The following is a 21869-nucleotide window of genomic DNA, read 5'->3' on the forward strand; positions in this document are numbered from 1 at the left end:
ATTCGAAGCAGAGGAAGATGATGTTGAAGGGGATTCCTGATGAGATTACCCGTCTTCTTGAGCACGAAAGAAGCTCATTCAGCTGTATCATGAGAATCAGCAAAGCAGTCAAACTGGGGCATTGCAAATGCAATCAAAAACAAAAAAATATAAAAAAAAATAAAATAAAAAAAAAGAGGGAAAAAAGAAAGATGAAAAAATCAAAAATCAGCAAAAAAATTTCAAAATTTTTCCAAAAGAAAAAAGAAAAATTATACCCTCAAATCTCTAGTTGACTGATGCTGAATGGATGCAGAGTCGTTATGACCAATTGAATTTGATTGAAGAGAAGCGATTAACTGCTATGTGTCATGGCCAGTTATATCAGCAAAGAATGAAGAAAGCATTCGATAAGAAGGTCAAGCCTCGTGTGTTCCGAGAAGGTGACCTTGTGCTCAAGAAAGTTTTGTCTTTCACGCCCGTATCCAGGGGCAAGTGGACTCCAAACTATGAGGGTCCATACGTTGTTAAGAGAGCCTTTTCAGGCGGAGCTTTGATGCTTACAACAATGGATGGGGAGGATTTCACTCGTCCTGTGAATTCAGATGCAGTTAAGAGATACTTTTCCTAAGAAAAAAAGTATATGCAAATGAAAAAACAGAATAGCTCGCTAAGTTGAAAACCCGAAAGGGCGGCTTAGGCAAAAATGAGCGTCTCGGTGGAGAACCCGCAAGGGTAATCCAGGCAAAAATTAGAGACTTGAAAAAAAAAAGAATATTTGCATCCCACTAGATTGAGTACCTCACCCTGGGGTAATCTAGGCAAGAATTAGGGATTTTGGCAAGTAACTGCATCCTGACAAGACTTTCTGTTCACCAGCTGTCATTTCGTCAGAAGATTCTCGATTCGTCGTCAAACTGAAGCTTCGAATACATCGAGATTCAAATTGGTAGAGAAAGGATCATTATGTTCAATGTAGCCCTCTTCCAATATATATCACTGATTTCAAATTTGCACAGATCTATGGAGTCTTGCCATTTGCAGGCTACCATTCCATCAAATGAATTTGAGCTTTTTATCCAATTATTTGCACTCTTATTTGTTTCGATTCAACAAATGTTTTGCATGTTTTAATTGATAAAATGTCATTGTTTTAAACAAACAGATTTTTCAAAATTGTTGTTTTAAACAAAGTGAACATTCACAAGGTTGAAAGGATACTCAAGAATATCTCGGTGCTCTCCCGAGGGTGGCATGATCTCCAACAGGTAAGACATTTGGTTCATATTCCTGGTTTGGTTGTATCTTCTTTCTCCAGATCTTGTGATGGGGTGGTTCCCCAGCATAGTTGCAAGCAGAGTGTTGTTGAAGACTCAGTTTTCTCCAGCAACAGTTTTCCCCAGTAGAGTTGCTTATGCAGTTGGATTCTACTTGGATGATGTTATTCTCCTTCAGTGGGTTGTTCCCCGGAGTTGTTTGGAGTTGCAGAACTTTTTGTTTCTCAGTTGATGCTGAGATCCCCTGCGGATCTTTGAGATTTTCTCTTGTTCCCCAACAGATTCGTCTTGGTGGCTGTTTTGCCCGTTGTGACTTTCTGTACCCTGGTTGGGTTGCTTGCTGATCCAGCATTCAGAGATTTGGTGTTCCCTGATATCTCTAATCCCCTGCTCTCCGGCAGTACCCGCAGATCTATGCTGTATAGCATATAGATCTCCGCAGATTGGCTTTCCAGTTGGTTTTCCCCTGGAAGTATAGTACCGGGCGTTTGATTCATGGACCTGTTTGTGTTAGATATGTCTGTTTTGTCAGCATTCATCAAACATAAATCACGCATGTTCATGCATATTCATAAACATTCAGATATTCATGTTGCATTTCTCGCCATGTATCTTTTGTTGATTGTTCCTTGCTATGGTGGTGCAGATCCCTAATAGATCTCCCCTAGCAGATGTTGGGTGTTAAATCTCTCCATATAGAGTCAGCCCCATAAGCAGAAAGTGTCTTTCGTCTGTCCTTCTGCAGTTCCCCACTGAGATATATCCTCGTGGATGACGGTTTATTCCGTTTCCTCCCAACATATATATTGGGATGGATTTTCCTATTTGAGTTACATCCTCATTAGGACTTGTCTTGATTCAGTCTGTCTTTTCGGATTATTCCCGGATTGGCTATTTGTCAATTGTCTTGTGCTTCCCAGTGGGTTGTTCCTCAGCGGAGTTTTTTCGGGCCTCTACCTTTATACCGGTAGTTGTAAGTCCTATTTTCTTTGCCTTTTCAGCGGAATTGGTGGTTATATACCTTTTATTCCTCGGCAAGAATTGTTGGTTTTCTACCTAGTAGGGGGTAGTCGTAAATCCTGTTTCTTACTCTCCAACAGAGTTTGTGATTTGTTATAAACCTTATTTTTGGTTTCCCGTGCGGATTTGTGATTTGTTCTATCCCCACACAGAGTTTTTGGTATTCTACCCAGTATTCGGTAGATGTAAACCCTAATTCGTGGTTATCCCCACCAGAGTATGGCTATTACCCTGTATTCGGTAATTGTAAGTCCTATCTCTTTTCCCCTAACAGAGTAACCTTTGTGGTTCGTCCTGATTATAAGTGGATTCCTGTTGTAGTGGTTTTATCCCTAACAGAGTTGATGTCTCCCTGTGGTGATTTCTATCCCCAGTTGAGTCTGTGGTCTTCTACCCCGTATTCGGTAGATGTAAAATCCCCAAGTGTTGATGTTTCTCCCTAGCGGAGTTTGTGCCTTGTGGTACAGTTGGATAATTGCCGGATGCTAGCAATTTTATCCCCAGCGGGTCCCTTCACCGTTTGTCAATGATTGCGTTCCCCGGATAGTTGATTGTCATCAATATATCCCCAGCTTGTCGTTGTGGACAATTGCTGTTTATGCAATTCATCCCCGGATCATTGATTCTCACCAGTGAATCCTCAGCAGATCACCTCTCATTTACCCTCTTGTTGGTAATGTCTGTTGCTCCTTTTGATTGGTCATCATTATATACCTAGTTTGGTATCCCGATGCCTTTCTTTTCGGTTGATTTATCCTTTATTAACCCAGTAACCGGTTGTGGATAATCTTCCATGCGAGTATGTTATTCACGGTCTGCCGGTAATGAATAATATATCTCATGCACTCTTCAGTCGAAGCCTTTTGTGTTTCCCTAGTCGAGTAAGATTCGTTATTTCCCTTTGTGGAATCGAATTTTTATTGTTGGATAATTGCCGGATGCTTGCAATTTATCCCTTTGAGTTATCTTTCGTTTACCCGGATGCTTGGTATCGATTGTCTCTCTTTTTGGTTAGTCACCTATTATATACTTCGGTATCTCTGGTGTCTTTTCCTTTCGAGTATATTATTCACGGTCTGCCGGTAATGAATAATATGTCTCATGCGCTCTTTAGTTGGAATCCTTTGTTGTTTTCCCCAGCTGAGCAAGATTCGTATTCTTTGTAGAATCGAATATCCATCCTTTAACCAGTTTGTGTTTCGGATGAGCGTTTTGGCATATATACCAATTCACGTTTTCGGTAGATCACCTATTATATACCTTGGTATCTCTGGTGTTTCTTACCATGCGAGCTTACTATCTACGTTCTGACGGTAATAGATAATATATCTCATGCGAGTTTCTTATCCACGGTCTGTCGGTAATGGATATTATATCTCATGCACTCTTTGGGTTTGTGTCCCCAGTTGAGTAAGGTTCGTTTTCCCGTTGTGGATTCGGATGTCCATCCTGTAAGTCGATTTGCTTTTTCAAGCCCTCCTTTCGGATGATGAGTGTTTTGGCATATATACCAATTCACGCTTTGGTCGGTCACCTATTATATACCTCGGTATCCCTGGTGTTCCTTCCTTTCTGCTCCCTATTATGACCTTGGTCCCTTGTGGAGTCAGATTTTCCTGAGTTTATGTACCTTTTCAGGTCTTTCTCAGATGTTTGGTTGATTGATATCTCTCACCCTTATACCGGTCTTAGATATTCATTCTTCCTGAGTTTGTTACCCTTATACCGGTAACACCTCAATTCTTTGGTGCTTCCTCAGTGGATTTTCCTGTTGCTTTTCCCAGGAGTCAGCTTGTGTCTCTCCAATGGATGTTTTTCCTTTGGAATTTTCTTTTCCCCAGTGTGAGTCCTTCACTCCCCAATGAGGTCTCCAGTCTGATTTCTGTTATTACCCTAATCAGAGTCGTGTCTTGTTCACGCTGTGTCAGTTTTGTTTTTCCCAACTTGAAGTCGTGTCCTGCTCACGCATTCTTTTTCTTTTACTATCCCCAATAAGACTCTTGTTAGAGTCTCTGTTCCTGGTGAGTGTATTACTCCGATGGATCGTCTTTTCTTCTGTGACATATTCCCCCACAGAGTTTGTGTCTTTTGCATGCATACATTTGCATCATGAGGTCTCTTAGGGACCAAAATTTGTCTCATTACTGTTATTTAAGCCCATTCTACCGCGTCGAGATGAAGATTTCTAAACTTCACTTCTCCGGCTAGAATGACCTTAAATAGGGGCATCTGTAAGACCCCAATTTTGTCCCTAAGATCCCTCATGGCATCATATCATATCATATCATTGCCTCAAGGATCTTTGTGCACCTTTGCTTCCCTCCTAGTGGGTGGGTTATCTTGTGAGTGTGGTTCTTGATCACCAAGCATGTATTGCATTTGTATATCATTGCTTTTCATCTGTCTATTAACCAAAGGTACAAAAATATTGTCATCTAACCATGTTACTTGCAGATGAAGCCAGTTAGGTCAAATCAGTCAAAGTCAGTCATTGAGATAGATGGTGGCCATTCTTGAAGAATTTGGGCACCATGATCATTCATCAAGAGTTCATATGAATTATGACATCATTTTGAATCAAGATATCAAGTGGTAGGGGCTTGGAATTCATCAGAACATGGTTCAGTCAACCAAAACCCTAGCAAAGTCAACTGAAGTCAACTGTGGTCAACTGTGCATTTAATCAGTGATTTGATGGTGGGAATTGGTTTGAGAGGTCTCATTCATGTCCATATAAGCCTCATATAACATGTCAAACATCCACATTGAAGAATTTGAAGCCAGACAAGAAATTTCCAAAAATAGAAAGTTGACCTGTAATTGGAATTTGCCAAAAAAGGAAAGTTCTTCTCCTCAAAATTACTTCATCATACAAGCTTCAAATGAATTTTTGCCCAACATGAAAGTTGAAGATCTTGTTCTCCCATTTCCAAAAAGTCCAAGAACACTCATTTCTCATGTGTGGTTGGCAAGTATTGATCAAATCATTCTCAAAAAATTTTGAACTTCAAAGTGGCATATCTTCCAAACCATTTGGCCAAATTGAGTGAGGTTTTTTGCTACAAGTCATATTTGATGTGCTCTATCCAAATCCTTCATCACAATTCACCAAAACTCAACCAATCAAAATGGCATTTTTTAGTTGACTTGAATTAAAAAGGAAAGGTAAAAAAGTTGACTTTCAAAATAGCCATTTGCTACACTTTCTACCAATTGAACTTGACTAAAAATCACATTTGGAGTTTGTCTAAGGCCCGTTTTCGTGCATTTACATGCACCCCATGCATTTTTGAGTGGTTTTAGCAAATTGGTAAAAACATTTCATTTTAAGCCAAAACCAATTACCATCTTCATTAACCACGATTAGCAATATAAAACAGAGTATATATTTCACTTTTCTGCTGAGAAAACCCTAGCCACACTTTGCCAAACCAGATCAAAAATCCATTTTCGCTCAAACTCTCATTTTGCTCACTTGAACTTTTTTCTAAAAATCTTCATAGAACCCGTGTGCCTGAGCTTTGTGCCACCATCTGCAAACCTTTTTGAAGCATTTTCAAGCCTCAAATCACAACTGTAGAGCTGGAACCACACTGTTGCTTTGAGAGTTCTTCCATGGCAGATTTTGATTGGAGCTTTTTCAGGGTTTGTTGAGCTAAAATTCCTTGTCCATTCATCTCTTGGAGCATCCTTGTGCATCTGTTTCGAGCATACACGACCAAAGAATCATCATTCCAACACTGTTCTTCAAATTTGGTAAAGATTCGAATCTCTTTATTTTCAAAATCATGCTATGCCTTATAAAGATCTTGCCATGCTGATTATTTTGAACTTTGAATCGTGAAAAATGGTTGTGTATTGAGAGAGAAACATGAATTTAAAGTTTGATATTCAAATGTGTTTTGGCTTGGTTCTTTCATATTAGCTCGAATTGATGAAAATTAATGTTGGTTTGTTGATGTACATGATGAGATGAATTCATTGATATGTTGTTTTTCGATTTTGGTTGCAAAAAGTTGTGCTGGAAAATCTGGAAATGATGAACATGAACAGTATAACACAAACCCTAATTTCAAACCCAGGTCGTGTTTTGATCGCATTTTGGCTTTCCTCTGCATGATGTTTACTGTTTGATTGCCATGCACCAGTCGTTGGCCAACACGTCCTTAAGTGAAACGCAGAGTTTCACTTAAGAGACCAGATAATTACGGTTATGCCACTGCCGTTTAATTAATTCAATTAAATCATTTTATTTTTCAATTTTTATTTCATTTGATATGCCAATCTTCCAAAAATCATAAGTCACTCATTTTTAATCCAAATTTGGTGGGATTTTTTGTGGAATGCTCCTCTTGGTCTCTAGTTTTTTATGATGATTTTTCTAGATTTTTTGCATGTGTGGATTTTAAAATGTGCTAGGGTTTGTTCATGTGTATCCATTTTGCCTATGCTTTGCCAAATTGATTGTGAAATGGTGATACTTTATCCAATGCCTCTGAAATTTTTTGTGCTTAAACTAGACATGTTCATGATGATTTTGGTGTAGAGTTTGTGAATTTATCATTGCTGGTTATTGAGATATGACTTTTTGAATAGGGGTGTGACAATTTGTGTCACACCATTCATGTCCAACTTCATGATTTTATTTGCCATGTTTATTGAACTCAAAATGGTCTGGATTTTTTCATGAATATACTTGTGTATGTTGAGAATACATGTGATTGTTTCTGGAATTATTGATGGCATTTCCTATTTGTTTGATAATTTCTCCCCTATTTGACCAAATGGTTGACTTCTTGTGACACATGTTGCTATTTGATTTGTGAAATCCTCATGCATTATTGGATTGACTTGAAATTTGACATGTGAATTATAGACATCTTAAGCTTTGTCATGGTTTTGGTCCCATCCATTTCTCATATGTTGTCATTGTTTTATGATTTATTGAAGTTGGTGCATGTTTGGTTGACTTCTTTGAGCTTGCTTGAACTTGCTTTGACTTTCTGATTTTCATTGACCTACTTTCTTTGATCCAAATGAGCTGAAATTTGGTATGATTATCATGTTATGGATGATGTATGATCATGAATTATTTGAGGATTTATCGAAATGTTTTTGATTGGATTTGAATTGAATCATTCTGTTGACTTCTTTGAAGTTCTATATGACATGCTTTGACCTAATTTGCTTGTGAAATGATGATGATGATTGATATGAACATGAAACCACTTGGGTTTGTTTCTTAATTGTTTGAACTTGATTTTGGTTGGATTTCACTTGCTGTTTTGATTTTCTTATCTCTTTTTGACCCTAGGCTTGTCCTAGTGGTCTTGTTGCTCATGTTTGAGTTTGTTTTTTCAGGATAAGAAGCAAATACATTAAAGAGACTTATGCAAGTTATTTGAGTTTGTTTGGTTATCATGAACTAACTTGTTTGTTTTGTAGGGTGCTTAGCTCACATGCTTTGAGCTTTGTGCATTGCACATTTGACTAATTGTGTTCTGTTGATCTTTACCTTATATTGGTTTGACTTTGAGTTGTATACTGATTCTGTTTGACTGGTTTCAGGTACCATTAGTTGCTCAGTTCTTTTAAGAACTTGCTTTGCTTTGCTTAATAGCAATTTGCATTGAGGTAGACTCTCTTTTCTTCATGTAGTCTGGAAGACCTGGCCTGTTACTTGGCCAGGCAACTGTCTGAAGTCCTCCTTAAGAGGCGATGTTTGTGCTTGTTTACTTTTGTCCCAAGCAGGAAAAGTCCTTTAAATAAGGAAATTGGTAGAATCCAAGAGATATGTAACCTATCTCCTACTATTCTGTGTGTCACTCACCTTGCTCACACCACATGTGTTGATGCATAGTGAGTAAAAACCCAAGATCTATAGAGTCTAACTTGTGGAGAGAGTTCCTACTTTCTGAACTCCCACACCTTCTGATATTTAAAGCTCTCCCTGACCAGGGTTAAGAGCATGAGGCACACCCCTCATATCCTTTCATCTGCTTCACCTTGGCTCTCAATGTCAAGGTTAAGAGCACCATTAACCCTATTCCAGTTGGCTTTAATGCCTAACCTTTTGTATGAGCCTAATTGTGTGGTTATAGTGTGTGCTGAATGACTTTGGTTGATTGATTTGATTACTTCATATGCACATGTTTGCTTGTATGCTTTATGCATTTATCATCATTAATTGCTCATTAGTGCATGATCATTTCATTTGTCTTTGTGACATATCTTTGTTGTTTGCCCATTGAGGACAATTGTAAGACCATTCATTGGCCATTGTTCCTATGATATGGAAGTGAGTATAAAACCATTTCATTGGCCACTCATCATCTCTTTTCTTGATGCATTTGTTTGTTGTATGTGAGGATGCAATTGTAAGTCCGTGTAATTTGGCATTTTCTTTCCTATGATCATATGTTGGAGGTTAGAATAAGCCCAGATAGATTGGCATCTGACATCCAAGTGTTTGTTATTTTGGAGATTGGTATAAGTCCAGATAGATTGGCATCCGGTATCCACTTTTTATTTCTTTGTTGAGGAGATTGGTATAAGTCCATAGAGTGGCCTCTGATATCCAGTTCTGTTTTAGGAGATTGGTATAAGTCCAGTGATTGGAATCCGGTATCTGCTTTTGTTTGACTTTCCTCTTTTGCTTTGCTTGTTTGTTATTGCTCATTGTCTATTCCAAAGGACACACTTGAGTCATCTGCTATATGATTTCAAGAGGTGAACCTTCTAGGAAGTTTTACACTCCATCTTCATCCATTCATCCATTTTGTCCTAAACCTTTTCACACATTACTTTCAAAACTTGAGATAAATATTGTGCAAACATCTTCATGCTTTTAAATTAAAAACCTGGACCCCAAGTCCTTGACTTTTTTCAAACTCCATTTTCATAATACTTCTTTTGAATCAATCTTAATCATACTTTGACCCTCCTTTTGTGAATAATCATAATCAATTAACTTCACCCATTCAATGTTTTTGTGGCTTTGTCCATTCTTGTTAAGTTTTCATACATTAGCCATAGGTTTGATTTATCCTAGTTGGTTGATGTTAATCTCACCTATTTGTCCTTAGTTGATTGAACTATAAGTCTTCCTTGCTTATTATAGGGTTAACCCCTCACTAGCAAGTTGAAGCTGCTCTCACATGGTGGACTTGTTGTTTGTATAAGGTTGAGTTTTCTCCCGTGGATAACGTAAGACCTTAGGGCTTGTGTTTAAAATTGAATCCACTAAGTTTTGGAAATCTTTTAGCCGAACTACGGCGTTTTGATCCTTACCTTTGATGGGAGGTACGTAGGCAACGGGTTCATCCGTTCGAACACAATAAAAATTGTATATTCTTTTCTCATCATCCCAGTCATGTTTGCACAATAAATATTTCATAACAAATAACAATTTTATACAACAAGTGTGAAAAGGGCTCCCTAGGAGTACCTAGGACGTAGTGGGTGCCTAACACCTTCCCATTGCGTAATTTACCCCTTACCCAGACTCTCTGATCTTTTTATTAGTTTTCTACGCGTAAAACTTCTTAGGCTTTTGTTCGCTTTTTAGCCAGTCCTTTGGATAAATAAAAGTGCGGTGGCGACTCGAATTCATTGTATGCTTTGCTTATGGTTTAATCAATAAATCATATAGCGACGAATACACCGCTACACATACGTTGTCAAGAGAGCCTTTTCAGGCGGTGCATTGATGCTTACAACAATGGATGGGGAGGATTTCACTCGTCCTGTGAATTCAGATGCAGTCAAGAAATACTTTTCCTAAAAAAAAAAGAAGTATATGCAAAAGAAAAACAGAATAGCTCGCTAAGTTGAAAACCCGAAAGGGCGCCTTAGGCAAAAATGAGCGTCTCGATGGAAAACCCGCAAGGGCGATCTAGGCAAAAATTAGAGACTTGGAAAAAAGTGAATTTGCATCCCGCTAGATTGAGTACCTCATCCTGGGGCGATCTAGGCAAAAATTAGGGATTTGGCAAGTAACTGCATCCTGACAAGACTTCCTGTTCTACAACCGTCTTTTCGTCAGAGGTTCTCGATTCGTCGTCAACTGAAGCTTCGAATACATCAAGATTTAAATTGGTAGAGAAAGGATCATTATGTTCAATGTAGCCCTCTTCCAATATATATCACTGATTTCGAATTTGTACAGATCTATGGAGTCTTGCCATTTGCAGGCTACCATTCCATCAAATCAATTCGAGCTTTTTATCCAATTATTTGCACTCTTATTTGTTTCAATTCAACAAATGTTTTGCATGTTTTAATTGATAAAATGTCATTGTTTTAAACAAATAAAAATTTTCAAATTGTTGTTTTAAACAAAGTGAACATTCACAATAATGAAAGGATACTCAAGAATTTCTCAGTGCTCTCCCAAGAGTGGCATGATTTCCAACAGGTAAGACATTTGTTCATATTCCTGGCATGGTTGTATCCTCTTTATCCTGCTTTGTTGTTGGGGTTGTTCCCCAATCAGAGTGGTTGTTGTGGGTTGTTCCCCAAGCAGAGTGCTTGTTGAAGACTTCGTTTTCTTCTCCAGCAGTATTCTCTCCCAGCATGGGTGTTTCCCTTTTGGTAGATTCGGTAGTTGGTGGTTTGAAACCCCGGTACCCCGCCACTCTCTCCAGTGCAGTCGCCAGCAGAGTTGTTGTTTCTCTCCATAGCATGGTTGCTTTCCTTTTGAAGATTCAGTGGTTGGTGGGTTGATATCCCGGTACTTTACCACTTTCCTCAGCATTATCGCCAGCGGAGTTGTTGCTATCCCCCCATCAGAGCGTTTAGCCTTCAGCAGAGTAGTTATTATTTTCCTCCTCAGCAGTTGTTGATTTGTTTTTGGAAGGTGTAGCATTCAGTGGTTGATCCCCCAGCTCTCCTCCATATTCCCAGTGGGTCCCTCAGTGGATTCCCTAGCCGTCAGTAGATTTGTTGTTTGATGGATTGTATTTATGCAAAATCACCAAAAGAGTTGGTATTCCCAACAGAGTCAGGATTGCATCTGCGATAATCCCCTTAGAGTCTCCGCCAGAGCTGGTATCCTCGACAGAGTTGCTGTTGTGGCAGTTTCTGCTTGTTGAGATCTCTGTTTCCCCAGTAGGGTCGGTTGGTGGTCCAGCATCCAGAGATTGGGTTGATTTCCTGATTGCTTTTGATCCTCAGTAGAGTGGCTTGTTGCAGAATCTACTTGTGTGATCTGTTTTTCCTTCAGTGGGTGTATTCCCGATGGAGTGGCAACTTGTCTTTTTCCCAGGTAGAGTTGCTTGTGCAGTAGATTCTACGTGGATGATTTGTTCTCCCTCAGTGGGTTGTTCCCTAGTGGAGTTACTTGGAGTTGCTTTCGTGGCAGTTCTTGCCTTTGTGCAGTGAACTTTTGTTTCTCAGTTGATACTGAAAATCCCCTGCAAATATCTCGGGATTTCTCCTGTTTCCCCAACAGATTGGTCTTTGTGGCTGTTTATGCCTGTTGTGACTTTCTGTACTCCAGTTGGGTTGATTGTTGATCCATCACTCAGAGATTTGGTGATATCTCTGATCTTTTGCCTCCCCGCAGATCTTTGCTTTTCAGCATGTGGATCTCCAGCAGGTTGGATTTCTTTGGTTTTTCCTCTGGAAGTGTAGTACCGGGCGTGAGATTCCTGGACCTGTTTGTGTTAGATATGTCTGTTTTGTCAGCATTCATCAAACATAAATTACGCATATTCATGCATAATCATAAACATTCAAATATTCATGTTGCATTTTTCGCCATATATCTTTTGTTTGTTGTCTCCTGCTATGGGTTTCATAGATCTCTCCAATAGATCTTCCCGAGCAGATGTCGGGTGTCTAATCTCTCAATATAGAGTCAGCCCAATAAGCAGAAAGTGTATGTCTTTCCTTCTGCAGTTCCCCACTGAGATATATCCTCGTGGATGACGGTTGTTCCCGTTTCCTCCCAACACATATATTGGGATGGATCTTCCTATTGAGTTATATCCTCATAGGACGAGTCTTGATTCAGTCTGTCTGTTCGGATTGATCTCGAATAGACCATTTGTCAGCTGTTTCTTGTGCTTCCCTGTGGAATAAATGAATAATTTGCCCAATAACTGGCAATAATTCTTTTATCCCCAGCGGAATCTTTTGGGCCTCTACCCTTATACCGGTAGTTGTAAGTCCTATGTTCCCTCTTCTTGGCGGAATTTATGGTTATATACCTTTTATTCCTCGGCAAGAGTCGATTTGGTTTTCTACCCAATATTCGGTAGTTGTAAATCCTAGTCTTTCTGCTCTTCAGCAGTTGGTGGTTTGTTACAAACCCTACTTTGTTTCCCGTGCGGAATTGTGATTCTTTCATTCTCACGCGGAGTCGTTTGGTATTCTACCCCGTATTCGGTAGTTGTAAACCCTAATTTCTCCCCTTTGCAGAGTTAACCTTGTTGTTCATCCTAACCGATGATGGTTACTCTTTGTGGTTATCTTCATTCAATGTTCGATGTTGATATTCCTCCATTGCTTCTGGATAGTTGTCGGTTGCTAGCAATTGTATCCCCAGCAGTCTTCTGGATCATTGCCGTATGCTTGCAATGTTATCTCCTTTGAAGTCGCCAGTAAGTGCCCGGATAATTGTTGTTTATCCAATTCATCCCCAGTGGGTCTCCTTTCATTTACCCTTTTGTCGGTAATGATTGTTGCTCTCTTTGGATGGGTCATCATTATATACCTAGTTTTGGTATCCTGATGCCTTTCTTTTCGGTCGATTTATCCTTTGTTAACCCAGTAACCGGTTGTGGATAATCTTCCATGCGAGTGTGTTATCCACGTTCTGACGGTAATGGATAATATATCTCATGCACTCTTCATGTCGAAGCCTGTTTTGTTTCCCCAGTCGAGTAAGATTCGTGTTCCTTTGCGAAATCGAATATTTCTTTGTTGTTGGATAATTGCCGGATGCTTGCAATTCATCCTCTGTGAGTTATCTTTCGTTTACCCTGTTGTTGTTGGTATCGATTGTTTCTCTTTTTGGTTGACCACCTATTATATACCCAGTAACCGGTATCTCTGGTGTCTCTTCCTTTTCGAGTGTATTGTTCACGTTCTGACGGTAATGAATGATATATCTCTTTCACTCTTTGGTTGGAGTCCTTTGTTGATTTTCCCCCAGTAGAGTAAGATTCGTATTCTTTGTAGAATCGAATACCCATCCTTTAACAAGTTTGTGTTTTTGATGATGAGTGTTTTGGCATATATACCAATTCACGTTTTCGGTAGGTCACCTATTATATACCCAGTAACCGGTATCCCTGGTGTTTCCTTCCATGCGAGTATATTATCTACGTTCTGACGGTAATAGATAATATATCTCATGCGAGTATTCTATCCACGTTCTGACGGTAATGGATATTATATCTCATGCACTCTTTGGGTTTGTTTTCCCAACTGAGTAAGATTCGTTTTCCTGTTGTGGATTCGAATGTCCATCCTGTAAGTCGATTTGCTTTTTCAAGCCCTCCTTTCGGATGATGAGTGTCTTGGCATATATACCAATTCACGCTTTGGTCGGTCACCTATTATATACCCAGTGACCGGTATCCCTGGTGTTCCTTCCTTTCTGCTCCCTATTATGACTTTGGTCCCCTGTGGAGTCAGATTTTCCTGAGTGATGTACCTTTTTCAGGTCTTTCTCAGATGTTGGTTGATTGATATCTCTCACCCTTATACCGGTCTTAGATATTCATTCTTCCTGAGTTTGTTACCCTTATACCGGTAACACCTCATTCTTTGTTGCTTCCCAGGAGAGTCTTTTTGTCAGATCTTCTCCAGTGGAGTTTCTGTTGTGATTTTACCCTTTTTGCTGTATTGGCGTTTTCCCCAATATATGCAATTGTTTTCCCCGGCAGGGAGGTTCTTTGTGAATCGTTGCTTGGTCCGAGTCCGGATTTTTTATCCGAAGTATCCTTTATGGATAGTTTGAGTCAGCTCGTGTCTTTCCAATGGATGTGTCTTCCTTTGGAATTCTTCTTTTTCTAGTTCGAGTCCTTCAATCCCCAGTGAGGTCTCCAAGCCAGTCGTGTTTTGTTCACGCAGTGTCAGTTTTGTTCCCCCTAATTCAGAGTCGTGTCCTGCTCACGCTTTCTTTTTCCTTTTTCTTATCCCCGTGAGAGTCCTGTTAGAGTCTCTGTTCCTGGTGAGTATATTACTCCGATGGATCTTCTTTTCTTCTTTGTGGACCCATATTCCCCACAGAGTTTGTTTCTTTTGCATGCATACATCTGCATCATGAGGTCTCTTAGGGACCAAAATTTGTCTCATTATTGTTATTTAAGCCCATTCTACCACGTCGAGATGAAGATTTCTAAACTTCACTTCTCCGGCTAGAATGACCTTAAATAGGGGCATCTGTAAGACCCTAATTTTGTCCCTAAGATCCCTCATGGCATCATATCATATCATATCATTGCCTCAAGGATCATTGTGCACCTTGCCTGCTTTCCTGTGGGTGGGTTATCTTTTGAGAGTGGTACTTGATCACCAAGCATGTTTTGCATTTGTATATCATTGCTTTTCATCTGTCTATTAACCAAAGGTACAAAAATATGTCATCTAACCTTTGCCTTGCAGATGAAGCAATCACAGGTCAAGGCAGTCAATGCATTTCAATGAGCTATAGATGGTGGCCATTCTGAAGAATTTGGAACCCATGATCATTAATCAAGAGTTCATATGAGCTATTACATCATTTTGAATCAAAATCCCAAGTGGTAGAGGCTTGAATCTCATCAAGGCATTCTTCAGTCAACTGAAGCCCTAGCCAGTCAACTGCAAAGTCAACTGTGATTTTTGGAGATGGGAAGTGATGGGAAATACTTCATTCATGTTCAAACAAGTCTCATTTAACATTTTAAACATTAACATTGAAGAAAATAAAGTCAGGTTAAAACTTTCCAAAAATAGAAAGTGACCTATAATTCAAAATTGCCAAAAATGGAAAGGTTTTAACCTAACTTCAACTTCAAATTACATGACCAAAAATGCTTCAAATGAAATTTTGTTGAACATGAAAGTTGTAGATCTTTCTCTCCCATTTCCAAAATGTCCAAGAACATCAATTTCTCATTTGTGGTCGAAGAGATAAGATCAAAACATGGCAAGGTGTACATGGAGCTTCAAAAGTGGATAACTTCTCAACCATTGCTCCAAATCATGTGGCTCTTTTTGCATTAATCTTGTTTTGACCTATAATTTTATAATCTTGCATTACATTGCATCATTTCTCATTTCATGATCATTTGCAAAAATCTTGATTTTTGGTGGGAATTTTCACAATTTAAAATTGGTAATTCATTTGAATATTTTACAATTGCCAATGGTTTTAAAATGCATTTTTAAGTGAAATTAACATAAATTCCTGCACTGTTCATGCCCCATTTTCATGCAAAGGTGAAAATGCCAATTTGTCCAAACACCTCCAATTCCCTTAATTTTCATTAGCATTGGTTAAACATGTTTAAAGCTTGATTAATAGGGAGTATATATAGTGAAAGCATAACAAAATTCTGTAACCACAATTCACAAAATTCAGATCTCAAATTTTCTCTCAAAACTTTCTCTCATTTTTCTTCGCAATTTCTTCAATCCAAGTGCATTTTCTTTGATCAATTCGTCATCTAACATCATCACTGAGCAAAATTCAAGCAAGAACCACTTGAATCCGTGCCATTTGAAGCAACTCAAGCTTGAAGAACATCAATGGTGAAATCTTGAATCTGTGGAATCGTGACCAATTGAGCATCAAGACCTCATCCAATCCACTACACAAGCTTGCTAGAACACGATTGGAGCATAGCCAGGCCAGGAACTCGTGAATTTGAAAGCTGCTCTCCAAGAGGTCAAGAATTCGACTCTCTCTTTTCTCAATTTCATTATGTGATTCTTGTAGATCTCGTTTGTGTGAGCATGCTGAGCTAAAAATCATTAAAAACCATGCCGTATTCATGTAGTTTCGAAGATTTGAAGTTTTGATGTGCAATTTTGTTTTGCTCGATCCATGAGATTTATGTTGTTACATGCTTGATGATTACTTGATTCATGATCCTTGATGTAAAATCTACATGTACATATGCTTAGTTTTCATTTCTGGGAAAAATGTTCATCCATGTTCATGCTTGTGTGCTGTGTTTTCTGGAAAACGCGAAAAAGATGATACAGTGTTTTGGCCACGGTTTTCTGGATGTTTACACCACGCTTTTCTGTTTCCAAAACGTTTCTGAAAATCGTTGCCGTTGCCCTAGGGTTTTAGCGCCATTGGTGCATGCGCGCGTCCATGATGGATGCTGATTGGCTGGGGCGTTTCACTTAATGAAACGCCGCGTTTCAGCTAGGCGGCAACTCCAAATTCAAATTTATTTCAATTTAAATCACTTAATCCATTTCTTTATTCAATTTTCATTTCATTTTTTTTGCAATCTTCAAAAAAATCATAATAAATCAAAAAATAATCCAAATGACATGGGGATTTTTGCTATGGTTTCCTTTTTCTCTTTAGTTTTTTATCAGCATGATAATCAAAGTTGTGCCTGGCCTGGATTTATTTTTTACCTAGGGTTTGTTAACATGTATGCTATTTTGAACATTGCTTGCCTTTTCCTTTGTGAAATGATGGTTGTTAATCCTATGCTTCTGGAATTTTTCATGATGAAACTAGATTCATTCCTTGACATTTTGGTGTTGAGTTTGCATTTTTATCATTTGTGGTTTCTGGTTTGTGAATTTTCTAAGTAGGTGTGACAATTTGTGTCACACCTTTGCATGTTCATCTTGTGCTATGTGTTTACTGTAACACCCCGATAAAATATGATAATTATTTAATTTAAGTTTAATAGTATATTATGATGATAATATGAATGAGAGGGTATTATTTAGATAAACCATTCATATATATTATTATTAATATATTTATTAATTTAATTAAATAATTGGAATATTATTGGATTATTATTATTGGAATTATAAGTTGGAATCAGTAAAAAAGTCCCATTTGGTAAAAAAAGGGTTTTTCACGTGAAAAGAGAGAAACGACTCAAAGGTGGAAAAAGGGCAAAAAGGAAGAGCAGGAGAAAAAGGGGTTGAAGAAGGGAAAAGCTTGAAGCTAAAGGATTTGCCGGATTAACTCAGGTAAGGGGGGTTTATCGTCGTTTAATGGGTATTATGGGTTAACATGTACTGGGTAGTGATAAACCATTGAATCGACTCTAATTAGAATGATGAATGCTGAAATTTGTGAACTTTTGGATGAATGAGATATGAGTATAATTGAAGAAAATTCGTAGGAATTGGATGTAATAAGGTTAGAGATTGTGAAATTGAATGTGTATGATCTGTGTTAGACAATATGAATGAATGTTGTGTAAAGAATTGGACTGTGGAAGGTTGGATCTGAGAAATCTCGTAGCAGAGAAAACCCATAGCAGATCTGGAATTGTGGTTTCTGGTCATACGCGTATGGCACTAGGAAATACGCGTATGAGATGGCCTGGAGGGAAGGGATCTGGCGCTGATACGTGCCATACGCGTGTACTTACGCGTAGCCTGTGAGTGGTACGCGTATGGGGTGAGGCCATACGCGTATGAATGAAGAAGATGAAGTTTTAAACGTGGATTTGTCTCTGTTGGTACGCGTATGGGAGAAGTGGTACGCGTAGCATACGCGTATGAGACAGGCCATACGCGTATGGGCTTGGCTAGGAATTGTGGCATACGCGTATGGGCATGAGGCATACGCGTATGGGTAGAAGTTTGATTTCTTTTGAGCTGTTGTTGTGCAGTTTTGGTCGTTTCAGCTGAATGATGTAATTTAGCTGATGTATGATATAGTAGGGATCATTTCCCGTTGTTTTGGGCAGTGCAGGTATTAGTAGAGTGTACTAATACTGTGATTTATTATTTGGCATGACATGATATGATTCTGTGATAAATATGCTGATGATGTGTGATGGTATGCATAATGCTGCGAATATATCTATTATGTATGCAATTGTGGATGGACGGTGTATGACCTTTATGGTGGTAGCTAATTCCCATGGTGAGGAATTAGTGAGTTGTTTATGGCTTAGAGTGTGAGCATATGTCCATTGTAGACTGTTGTTGATGTTTGCATGCTAGGTGATTTAGCGTGCATAGCATGGCCTTTATGGTGGTAGCTAATTCCCATGGTGAGGAATTAGTGAGTGAGTCACTAGGTCTCAAATGAGTGGGACTAGTGAGCTTGGTAGCCGTATCTGGGTTTGATCGGTGAGGTTGAACTATGTGTTCACGAATAGTCGGTACCGCATGCATGGAGTCTCATTTCATAATGTATGTTTGGCGTATAATATGAATGGATGTATTCCAATATTATACGTGTGTGTTGTGGTTGTGTTGAGTATGATTATGAGTTGATATTGCCGTTGCTGAATGTGTGATATGATTAGGGTGATGAATGTGTTAATTTACTTAGCATTACATGATATTTTATAATGCTTATTATATCGATTGAGGAACTCACCCTTACAACTATGTTTCAGGTAACGAGCAGTGATTGAGTAGAAGCTAGTGCTTGGAGTCTAGTGTAGTTCCTTAGTGGGTCATGCTCTGGTATATGTAACATCGGGACGGGATGTTTTACTTTGTTTTATTTTTGGTTGTTGAACAATTTAACATGAAATGTGTTACATGGTTGCATGTTGTTAAATTTCTATCCGCTGCGAATTGTGCAATGTTTTATTTTGATTAATAAATGAGCATGACAAGTTATTTTGGTGAATGGTGTGAAGTGTTAAGTGTGACACCCTGAAATTGCATATCTACTCTGATTTATATTTTGTTGTTTTAATTAATTATTGGGGTATTTTAGAAGGGTGTTACATTTACCCTATCAAATGATGCTCAATTGTTCTGATTTTTTGCATGCTGATCATATGAGATGTCCTGAACATGTATGAATTTTTCTAGATTTTTGTGAATCATTTTTGATTTAATTGAGATTTTTCATTCTGTTTGATCACATTTGGACTTTAAAATTGCATTGAACTTAGAATGATCATGAAATGCATTTGGTAAATGATATTGATGTGAGACTTTTTGCTATGTGTCAATAATTGTTTGAAGTTTCATCATGTCAAATTTCAGCTTCTGTTTTAAATTTTTTTCCCATCTTTGACCCTAGGCTTTGACCTAGTGGTTGGTTGCTCATGTTTGAAGTTTTGTTTCAGGTTACACATACAAGTTACACAATTGATGATGCCTCATCTTGAGAGCATTTGATATTTGCTTTTGTTTACTAATGTGTGTTTTGTAGGTTGATGTTGACTCTCTTGAGCTTGACTTGTGGCTTATGCCTTTGTATATTGGTTATCTGTTGCATTAATTGTTGGTTGTTTGTCTGAGTTGTATACTGATTTGTTTGATGTTTCCACAGGTACATTAGTTGCTTAAGTTCACTTTTGAACTTGCTTTTGCTTGGTTGCTTAACCACTTAGGTATAATTTCTCTTCTTCATGTAGTCTGGAAGACCTGGCCTGTTATGTGGCCAGGCACCTGTCTGAAGTCCTCCTTAAGAGGCAATGCTTGTGATTGTTTACTCTTTGTGCCAAGCAGGAAAAGTCCTCATATGAGGCAATTGGTAGATAAAAGAGATGTGTAGTCCATCTCCTACTATTCAGTGTGTCATCCCTTTGCTCACCTAACATGTTGACGCATTGTGGATATTAACCCAAGATCTATAGAGTCATTCTCTTGTGGAGAGAGTTCCAACTTTCTGAACTCCCACACCTTCTATCATTCAAAGCTCTCCCAGGCCAGGGATAAGAGCTATGAGGCACACCCCTCATCTCCATTTCATCTGCTTCACCTTAACTCTCAATGTTAAGGTTAAGAGCACAACTTACCCCATTCCAGTTGACTGTAAAGTCTAACCTTGCTTGAGCCTAATCGCTTGTATATAGTGTGTGCTAACTGAATTGATTGTTCTGCTTACTTGATTCATCTATGCATATCTGCTTGAGTGTGCCTTTGTGCATTTATCATCATCATTTGTATATCATTTCATAAGCTTGGCTTTATAGCATTTTTGCTTTGTCCATGGAGGAGACAAACATAAGTCCATTACTTGGCAGTTGTTCCAATGATATGGTGTGAGACTAGTATAAGTCCATTGATTGGCATCTGGTATCATTGTTTTGTTTTTGGAGATTGGTGTAAATCCATTGATTGGTATCCGGTATCCGTGTTTGTTTGTGAGACTAGTGTAAGTCCATTGATTGGCATCCGGTATCATTGTTTTGTTTTAGGAGATTGGTGTAAATCCATTGATTGGTATCCGGTATCCGTGTTTGTTTGTGAGATTGGTATAAGTCCATTGATTGGCATCCGGTATCATTGTTTGGTTTTAGGAGATTGGTGTAAATCCATTTATTGGTATCCGGTATCCACCTTTGTTTGTGAGATTGGTGTAAGTCCATTGATTGGCATCCGGTATCACCTTGCTTTGCTCATTTGCTTATGTGCATTGTTGCCTCATTCTAAAGGACACACTTGAATCATTTACATATGATTTCAAGAGGTGAACACCTAAGAAGTTTTACTTCCTCACCCTTCCATTTTGTGCGTGTGTGTTTTCAAAACTCCCTTTTCACATGTTAATTCAAAAGCTTTGAAATATTGTGCAAACATTGTCATTTCTTTTCAAATTAGAAACCTAGGCTTTAGGCCTTTGATTTTCCAAACTCCATTTCATAATACTTCTTTGAATTGAATTCTAATCATACTTTGACCACCTTTTGTGAATAAATCCTAATTGGTTAATCCAACTCATTCAATTGTTTTGTGGCTTTGTCCATTCTTGTTAAGTTTTCATACATTAGCCATAGGTTTGATTTATCCTAGTTGGTTGATGTTAACCTCACCTTTGTCCTTAGTGATTGAATTGTAAGACTTCCTTGCTTATTATAGGGTTAACCCCTCACTAGCAAGTTGAAGCTGTTCTCACATGGTGGACTTGTTGTTTGTATAAGGTTGAGTTTTCTCCCGTGGATAACGAAAGACCTTAGGGCTTTTGTTTTAAAATGAACCCACTCATATTTTGGAAATCTTTTAGCCGAACTACGGCGTTTTGATCCTTACCTTCCATGGAAAGGTACGTAGGCAACGGGTTCATCCGTTCAAACACAAAAATAATAATTTGTATATTCTTTTCTCATCCCTTCCATCATTGTTTGCACAATATGTCATAAACAAATAAACTTTTTTATACAACAAGTGTGAAAAGGGCTCCCTAGGAGTACCTAGGACGTTTTGGGTGCCTAACACCTTCCCATTGCGTAATTTACCCCTTACCCAGATTCTCTGATCTTTCATTAGTTTTCTATGTGTAAAACTTCTTAGGGTTTTGTTCGCTTTTTAGCCATTCCTTTGGATAAATAAAAGTGCGGTGGCGACTCAATTCTTTGTATGCTTTGCTTTTGGTTTAATCAATAAATCATAAAGTGATAAATACACCGCTACACGTTATATAGAAAATATCGACTTAAAGGTCCCGTCTCACACTCCCGCGCTATTGACAAA

This window comes from Lathyrus oleraceus, chromosome 4 (assembly GCF_024323335.1).
Source record: "Lathyrus oleraceus cultivar Zhongwan6 chromosome 4, CAAS_Psat_ZW6_1.0, whole genome shotgun sequence".
Taxonomy (NCBI): domain Eukaryota; kingdom Viridiplantae; phylum Streptophyta; class Magnoliopsida; order Fabales; family Fabaceae; genus Lathyrus; species Lathyrus oleraceus.